Genomic DNA, 9,966 nt, shown 5'->3' with positions numbered 1-9,966 from the left:
AAGCTATTGCATTGTTATAAAACCCCACCTAGTTCACTAATCTTCTCCTTCTATGACAGTCCCTCAGGGTCGAGGATGACTTGCTTCTCCTGCAGAGAGGTGGGTTCTGCAGCTGGCTGAATAGACCAATCCTGGAGCCGCAGATTCTGCCCTGGGTTTGGTAGCTGGTGGTTGATGAGATGGGCGGGTGGGTGGCTCGCTCTGGGTTCTGTGCTCTATTCCCAATGTTTACACTTGTCCTCTGCGTGCTCTACTCACTGACACTCGAGGTGATTGGTGCCTTCACAGATGTGTTGTCTCCAGTTAGTGCATTCTAAGACCACTGATTTGCACGTGTCAGTGGGGATGTTACATTTATTTAGGGAGGTTTTCAGAGCGTCCTTGTAGCTTTTTCTCTGTGTGTCCTATTGCTTACCATTGCAGAGCTCAGAGCACTCATTTCAGCAGGTCTTGTGTCGGGTGTGCGGACAATGTGGCCTGTCCATCGCAGCAGTGTGACTAATGCCTGAATACTGGGGATATCAGCCTGGGAGGCGATTTTCACATTGATTCACCTATCCTGCCAGTGGATTTGCAGGGTTTTGCAGAGGCAGTGTTGGTGATATCTCTCCAGGGATTTGAGGTGTCTGCTGTGCATTGTCCATGTTTCTGATGCATACAGGAGGGTGCACTGTAACCATGAGCTGGATTGGAGGTCTCAGGCTTCGAACACTCTGTTGCTCGGATGTCTGAAGGCTGCACTGGCACATTGGAGTTGATGCTGGATTTCATTGTCGATATCTGCTCGTGCCGGAGGAGATGTGGGAAATGATCCACATTGTCCAGGGGCTCACTGTGGATCCTGATGGTTGGGGGGTGGGGGCAGTTTAATACAGGAAGAGCAGGTTGGTAGAGAACCTGTGTTTTCCAGATGATTAGTCTGAGGTCCGTTCTCTTATATGCCTCAGTGAATGTGTTGACGATGGTTTGTAGCTCGGTCTCTTGGTTGTGGATCTGCAGACACTAGAGGTGTCAGAGTGTGAACAGTTTCCTGCTTCGTTCCACTCCAGTGGGAAACTTGAAGGTGATGGGATGGAGTGTTGCTGTGAGGAATATGTTGGTGCAGTGATGCAGTCCTGTTTGATCCCAGTTTGTGGACGTATTGGGTATGTGGTGGCTCCACTGGTGAGGATCACAGTTTGCATTATCATTGTGGAACAGGTGGAGAATGGTGACGAATTTCTGTGGGAAGCCGGATTTGAGGAGGATGTTCCACAATCCCTCACGGTTGACAGAATCGGAAGCCTTTGTGAGATGGAAGAAGGCCATGTACGGAGATTGATGCTGCTCCCTGCACTTTACCTGGATTTGCCGCGTGCTGAAGATCATGTCCATTGTGTCTCTTAACAGGCGAAGCCACACTGAGGGTCAGGGAGCAGCTGTACAGACACTGGGAGGAACCGTTGAGGAGGATTGTTGCAATGACCTTTCCCATGGTGGAGAGTAGGAAAATCCGTCTGTAATTTCCACAGTCAGACCCGTCTGCTTTCCTGAAGATGGCGTTTGTCTTCGGAGCGCCTTCCCCACCCAGCGCGCATTTCTAAATGTTTGTTCCCCTCCCGACTCGAACACTGACATCACTGAAGAGAATCAGCTTGTCTCCTTTTGGGATGTGGGACAGCGATTGGTCAAGGCTGGAGTGGACTCTTTCTTTTGTCTTGTCCCTTAAGTCTAGGGTTGGGGTGGAGGCACAGACGGCTGTGATGAGCTGTTTCTGGGGCAGAGTGAGCCATAAAGTCATGAGGTGTTTCCTTCCCCGGTGGGTTCATTGAGACGTCTGACCCATCTGTTTTTTATGGCAAAGCCAACACCGTAGAGACAACATTCTTCTTTCGGAAGAAGGTATATCCACCACCTTGGTCTTTAAGCTGGCCTTCCCCTGCCCGTCGTGTCTCGCTCAGGGCAGACATGTCAATGTTACGGTGCCGGATGTTCCACCTCATCCCGAGATTTTCCACCGGATGTTAGTTTGAGGTTCTTGTTCTATTTTAGTGGAGTGTTTGGGTTTCAGGGGGAGTGAAGAGGTGGGCAGAGGGGTAGGGGGGGCTATTGCTGCTCGATGACCAGTTATCTCTATTGGAAAGCATGTATCGGTCACATTATGGGGCCGTGTGTGTGTGCAAGAAGCTGTGGAGCGGCCTGGTGTGTGTGAGATTATTGGTAACTCACCTCCCACATCCCTCCAGGACTAGAATTAACCAGGGATCTGTTTGTACTGGGAATGGTTCTGAAATACTCGGTGCTGAAGGTCTCTGCTGTTTAGTTTTGTGAGTGTGTCCCAGACTATTAATGGCTTCATTCTGTCTCTAGGTCCTGAACCCTCTACTGGAACAAGAGTTGGATTGGGAATCGGAATTCTTGTTGCTGCTTTTGTTGTCGCTGGAATTGGGGTTTACATATTCCGAAAGCGACGGTGAGTTCCAGAATGTTCCACTGTTTCCATTGAATCCTGTTTTTGGTTTATAATGTTTGTTCAATGTTGCTGACCTCTAGAACTGTCCATTTACTGAGCTGTGAGGATGCTTCAATCCACCCTATCATTGAGCAGCGTTAACCAGTCACTTCCAGCTTGTTATCCTCTCGCCGCTGAACAGTCCCCGTGGATTGGAAAGGAGCAAATATTATCCCACTGGGAGAACCAGTGGATGAGGAATGTATCTGGAATTTCAGAAGGTGTTTGATAAGGTGTCACACAACAAGTTGTTCCACAAGATACAGGCTCAGGGGATTGGGGGTAATATAGCATGGATTGAGGATTGGTTAATGGACAGAAACAGAGGAGGAACAAATGGGTGATTTTTGGTTGGTGGGATGTAACTGGTGCTGCAGGGATCAGTGCTGGAGTCTCAGATATTCACAATCCGTATCAGTGACTTTGATCAGGGGAGAGAGTGCGATATGTCCAAGTTTACTGATGATAGAAAGTGGGAGAGTAAGCTGTGAGGAGGACACTGAGGCTGCAAACAGATCTTGGCCAGTTCAGTAATCGGGAAATAATGGGTACAATAAGAAGTCACACAACAGCAGATTAAAATCCAACAGGTTTATTTGGAATCACGAGCTTTCAGAGTGCTGCTCCTTCATCAGGTGAGTGGTGATATCCACGATCTTCTTGGAGATCCTCTCCACTTTGAGCCAGCAGTTTGCAGTGTCGGTGGTAGCTGTGGAACTGGTGTGTACCACTGACACTGCACAGCACCGGCTGGAGAGAACCTCCCACACCAGTCCAACACCAGCATCTCCACATCAGGAAATAATGGTGGCAGATGGAATATAATGTGGGAAATGGTTTGGAAGAATGGAAAAGCTGAGAGGCCAGTGAATGGCATTTGGAGAGATTTGTACCCAAATCACCAAGTTAACACCCAGGTACTGCAAACAGTCAACAAGGTAAATGGGATGTTGGCCTTCAATGCAATTTGCCAGGAGAATAAGAGGAAAAAAGTCTTGCTGAAATGTAGGTGGAGCATGGGCCAGACCAAACATTGAGTACTGTGTACAGTTTGTTCTGCTAATGCAAGACACAGGAGCTTAGAAATTAGGAACAGGAGTAGGCCATTCAGCTCCTCAACCCTGCATCACCATTTGACCGGATAATGGCCGACTTGACTGTGGCCTCAATTTTATTTTCCTGTTTTCTCACACTACTACCCACCCTCAAAACCCTATGAGTTTCTCATCAATAAAAATCTGTTTAACTCCAAATTAAAGTATTCCATGACCCTACCTCCACTGTCCTCTATAAGACCACAGGATATAGGAGCAGAATTAGGTAATTTAGCCCATTGAGACTGCTCCAGCATGACATCATGGCTGATAAGTTTCTCAACTCCATTCTCCCGCTTTTTCCCAGTGATCCTTTTACCAATCAAGAACCTGTCTGTCTCTGTCTTAAATGCACTCAGTGACCTGGCGTCCACAGCCTTCTGTGGCAATGAATTCCATTGACTCACAATCCTCTTGCTGAAGAAATTCCTCCTGATCTCAGTTCTAAAGGGTCGCCGCTCTACTCTGAGGCTGTGCCTTTGGATCCTAGTCTCTCCCACTAATGGAAACATCTTTCCCCATGTCCACTCTATCCATGTCTTTCATTATTCTGTAAGTTTCAATGAGATTCCCCTCCTCAGCTTTCTAAACTCCATCGAATACTGACCCAGAGTCCTCAGATGCTCCTTGTACATTAAGCTTTTCATTCCCGGGATCATTCTCATGCACCTCCTCTGAACCCTCTACAGCCAGCACATCTTTCCTTCGATACGGGGCCCAAAATTGCTCACAATATTCTAAACGTGGTCTGACTAGAGCCTTATAAAAGGCATAGCAACACAGTGGTTAGCATTGGTGCTTCACAGCTCCGGGGACCTGGGTTCGATCCCTGCCTCGGGTCACTGTCTGTGTGGAGTTTGCACATTCTCCTCGTGTCTGCGTGGGTTTCCTCTGGGTGCTCCGGTTTCCTCCCACAGTCCAAAGATGTGCAGGTTAGGTTGATTGGCCATGCTAAAAAATTGCCCTTAGTGTTCTGAGATGCGTAGTTTTGAGGGATTAGTGAGTAAATATGTAGGGAGATGGGGGTAGTTCCTGGGTAGGATTGTGGTCGGTGCAGACTTGATGGGCTGAATGGCCTTTCTCTGTACTGTAGGGATTCTCTCTTACTTACCAGCATCCTGTGTGGCACCTTGTAAAAGGCCTTCTCGAAATTCAAGTAGATAATGTCCACTGGCTCTCCTTTTGTCTAACCTGCTTGTTATCTCCTCAAAGAATTATAACAGCTTCATCTGGTTTGACCTCCCCTTAATGAAACCATGCTGACTTTGTCCTATTTTACCATGCTTTTCCAAGTATTCCAAAATCTCATCCTTAATAACAGATTCTCAAATCTTACCAACGACTGAGGTCAGGCTAACTAGCCTGTCATTTCCCATCTTTTGCCTCCCTCCATAAAACCAATTTTCCAGTCTTCTGGGACAACCCCCCCGACACCAGTGATTCCTGAAAGATCACCACCAATACCTCCATTATCTCTTCAGCTATCTCCTTCAGAACTCTGGTGTCAAGTCCACCTGCCCCAGGTGATTTATCCACCTTCAGACCTTTCAGCTTTCCGAGCACCAACTCACCTCTACCTGACTCTCTTGAATCTTTGATATGTTACTGGTGTTTTCCAGCATGAAGACTGATGCAAAATACCTATTCAGTTCCTCCACCATTTCTTCGTTCCCCACTACGACTACTCCAGCAGTCTAATGTCCACTCTTGCCTCTCTCTTACCCTTTATCTATCTAAAAAAAACGTCTTGCAACCTTCATTTATATTCCTGGCTAGCTTTACCCTCCTTTCTGTTTTAGTTGCACTCTGTTGGTCTTTAAAATCTTCCCACTAATCTTTGCCACATTGTGTGCTTTTTCTTTTGCTTTAATGTTATCCTTGACTTCCCACACCAGCCATGGATGCCTCGTCCTCCGCTTTATATGCTGCTTCTTCCTTGGATTAATTTTTGCTGTGTCTCCCCAATTATTATTCCCAGAAGCTCCTGCCATTCCTGTGCCACCGTTTTTCCTGCTAGGCTTCTCTCCCAATCAACTCTGGCTATCTCCTGCCTCCTGCCTCCATAGTTCCCTTTATCAACTGGAATACTGTTACATCTGATTCCAGCTTCTCCTTCAACCTGCAGGGTGAGTTCTATCATGTTATGGTCACTGCCTCCTAAGGGTTCTTTCACCTTAAGCTCCTTTATCAAGTCTGCCTCATTACACATCTGCAAATCCAGAATTGCCTGTTCCCTATGGGTTCCACACAAGGTGTTCTTTCGAACCATCTCGTAGATCAAAGCTGCATCCATCCGAGGAAATAGCCTCTGCACATCCACTCTATCTATCTCCCTCATCATCTCATAAACCTCTATTAATTCACCCCTCATCCTCCTCTGCTCTAAAGAGAAAATCTCCAGCTCCCTCAGCCTTTCCTCATAAGACCTTCTCTCCAAACCAGGCAGCATCCTGATAAATCTCCTCTGCACTCTCTCCAATGCTTCCACATCCTCCTTACAGTGAGGTGACCAGAACTGTACACAATAACTCTTCCTCTCACCATCCCTCTGTGGGTCAGCGTGGCTCCTGTGGAGTGTCCAGCCCTTGCCCATTGCCTCTCCTATAAACCTCCTCTCCTCTACACTCTGTGTTCCATCACTGTGCAGCTCCTGTGACCCATACCCAGGATGTGGAGTGGAATTTAATGGGTTTGTGCTCCTGAACAGCTCCTTTACTCACTTGTCCAAAGTGTTGGATTCTTTTCATTCTGAACTCTGCTGTTTGTTCCCTTCCAGGAAACCAAATAGATGCAAGATTGATCAAAATGAAGCCTCTAACGGTGTCCTTTTGACAGAGGTGACCTGTCCAGGTGAAACACGGGACCTTGTGACAGCACCTGAGCATCAGGATGGAGCAGCTGGAGAACAAAACCTTCTGAGGAACGGGACTGTGCAGCATTCAGTTTTCACTGCCATGGATCACTTTGCACAGGCCTGGGTAACCAGCATAAGCTCAGGAAAACTGATACCAAAATCCCTTCTGGAATTGTTTCCAATCAGTATTTATTTACTGCATCTCAGTATTACTGTTGATGAGGACATCGACATTTGACTGTCCAAGGCCAACAGCTCCTTTGGCCACCTCTTGAACTGTGTTTGGTGAAACCATTCACTACCCGTGTCTAATAGAACTCGGGTATACAGAGAGATTGTCATTACTGCCCTCTTGTGTGGGTCAGAATGATGGGTTCTGTACAGAAAACAAATGGAGAGCTTCCATCAACATGGCACTCAATCCATGATGAACAGCAGATGGCAAGACTAGAACCGTAGAACATTACAGCACAGAATCAGGCCTTTTGGCCCTTCTTGTCTCTGCCAAACCATTTTTCTGCCTAGTCCCACATCCCTCCAGACCCCTCTCATCCATGTACCTGTCCAAGTTTTTCTGAAATGTTAAAAGTGAGCCTGCATTTACCACTTTATCTGCAGCTCATTCCACATTCTCACCACTCTTCCTCCCCCCACTCCCAATATTCCCTTTCAACTTTTCACCCTTAACCCATGTCCTCTAGTTTTTTCCCCCCTAGCCTCAGTGGAGAAAGCCTGCTTGCATTCACTCTATCTATACCCATCATAATTTTATACACCTCTATCAAATCTTCCCTCATTCTTCTCTGCTCCAGGGAATAAAGTCCTAACCTATTCAACCTTTCTCTGTAACTCAGTTTCTCAAGTCCTGGCACCATCCTTGTAAACCTTCTCTGCACTCTTTCAACCTTATTAATATCTTTCTTGTAATTAGGCGACCAAAACTGCACACAATACTCGAAATTCAACCCCACCAATGTCTTATACAACCTCTACTCTTAGATTTTAGATTTATCTACTCTGACTTGCCTCAAGACAGTAAGCACCTCCTCCCCTTTAATGTGTATCGGTTCCATAACTTCTCCACTTGTTTGCCTTATTTCCGTAGACTCCATGCCAGTTTCCTTAGTAAATACGGATGCAAAAAACCCATTTAATATCCCCCCCCATTACTTTTGGTTCCATACAAAGCCGACCATCTGATCTTCAAGAGCACCAATTTTATCCCTGACTATCCTTCTGCTCTTAATATACCTGTAGAAGCTCTTAGGATTATCCTTCACCTTGACTGCCAAAGCAACCTCATATCTTTTTCTAGCCCCCCTGATTTCCTCCTCAAGTAGTTTCTTGCACATTTTATACTCCTCAAGCATCTTATTTGTTCCCTGTTGCCTCTACATGTCATACATCTCTCTCCTCTTCTTTATCAGAGTTGCAATATCCCTTGAGAACCAAGGTTCCTTATTCCCATTCACTTTGCCTTTAATCCTGACAGGAACATACAAACTCTGCATTCTCAAAATTTCTCCTTTGAAGGCCTCCCACTTATCAATCACATCCTTGCCAGAGAACAGTCTGTCCCAATCCACGCTTTTTCCATCCTTTCTCATTTCTTCAAATTTGGCCTTTTTCCAGTTCAGAGCCTCAACCCGACGACCAGATCTATCTTATCCATGATCAAGTTGAAACTAATGGTGTTATGATCACTGGAACCAAAGTGTTCCCCTACACACACTTCCATCACTTGCCCGAACTCATTTCCCAATAGGAGATCTAATATTGCATCCTCTCTAGTTGGTATCTCTATATATAGATTCAGAAATTTTCCTGAACACATTTTACAAACTCCACCCCGTCTAGACCTTTAACAGTACAGGAGTCCCAATCTATACGTGGAAAATTAAAATCCCCAACTATCACAACTTTCTGTTTCTGACAGTTGTCAGCTATCTCTCTGCTGATTTGCTCCTCCAATTCTCGCTGACTATTGGGTGGTCTATAATACAATCCCATCAATGTGGTCATACCTTTCCTGTTTCTCAGCTCCACCTGTATGGCCTCGGTAGACAAGCCCTCTAATCTGTCCTGCCTGAGCACTACTGCAACATTTTCCCTGACTAGCAATGCCACACCCCTCTCCCTCTATCACATCTGAAACATTGGAACCCAGGAACATTGAACTGCCAGTCCTGCCCCTCCTGTAGCCATGTTTCACTAATGGCTATAATGTCATAATTCTATGTGTCAATCCACGCCCTCAACTCATCTGCCTTCCCCACAACACTCCTGGCATTGAAATAGACAGACCTCAAGATTATTACCAACACACACAACCCTTCTATTTGTGATTTTGCATGAACTATTAACATCATACTTTTCACCCCCGCTTCACTATCTGTTCTGGCATTCTGGTTCCCCTGCAAATCTAGTTTAAACCCTCCCCCAATAACACTAGCAAACCTCCCTGCAAGTCTATTGGTCCCCTTATCGTTCAGGTATAACCTGTCTCTCTTGTACAGGTTGCACCTGTCCCAGAAGAGGTCCCAATGATCTGGAAATCTGAAACCCTGTCCCCGACACCAATTCCTCAGCCACGTATTCATCGGTCTGAGCATCCTACTCTTACCCTCACTGGCACAGGTAGCAATCCTGAGATTACTACCCTCAGGGTCCTGCTTTTTAACTTCCTACCAAAGCTCTCTATACTCAGTCTTCAGGACCTCCACACTCTTCTTCCTACGTCATTGGTACCGATGTGTACAATGACATCTGGCTGATCACCCTCCCACTTCAGAATGCTGTGTGCGCGATCAGAGCCATCCCTCACCCTGGCACCTGAGAGGCAACAAACCATCTGAGAGTCTTTGTCACAACCACAGAACCTCCTGTCTGTACCTCTGACTATCAAGTCCCCTATCACTACCTCTCTCCTCTTCTTCCCCCTTCCCTTCTGCGCTACAGAACCAGAGTCAGTGCCAGAGATCCAGCTGCTGCAGCTTGTTCCAGGTAAGGCATCCTTCACAACAGTATCCAAAGCAGTATACCTATTGTGGAGGGGAATGGCCACAGGGGAGCCCTGCTCTGCCTGCCCTTTGCCCTTTCCCTCACCTAACGGTCACCCAATTACCTGTGTTCTGTGCCTTTGGCGTAACTACCTCCCTGAAGCTACTATCTATACATTTCTCATTCTCCCAAATGATATGGAGATTATCCAGCTCCTGCTCCAGTTCCCTAATGCAGTTTGTTAGGAGCTGCAGCTGGATGCACCTCTTACAGGTGTTGTTGTCGGGGACACTGGAGAGCTCCCTAACTTCCCACATCCTGCGGGAGGAGCATTCCAACATCCTGCCTGGCATTCTTTCTACTCTGAAGAGTCAAAAAACTTAGCAGAACCTACTCTCGCCTCAGCCTGTTCATGCTGAAACCTGTTTGAGCCACTACACAACAAACGATGTTCTCAATCTGTCCAGAGTTGAATACATTCTCTCACAACACCAGTCACATTGGGCAGTTATGTAACACACACGGAG

This window comes from Carcharhinus amblyrhynchos, unplaced genomic scaffold (genome assembly GCF_965287045.1).
Source record: "Carcharhinus amblyrhynchos unplaced genomic scaffold, sCarAmb.v2.hapA scaffold_89, whole genome shotgun sequence".
NCBI classification, from domain to species: domain Eukaryota; kingdom Metazoa; phylum Chordata; class Chondrichthyes; order Carcharhiniformes; family Carcharhinidae; genus Carcharhinus; species Carcharhinus amblyrhynchos.
The sequence above is the reverse complement of the archived record's forward strand: the minus strand, read 5'-3'. Positions refer to the sequence as shown.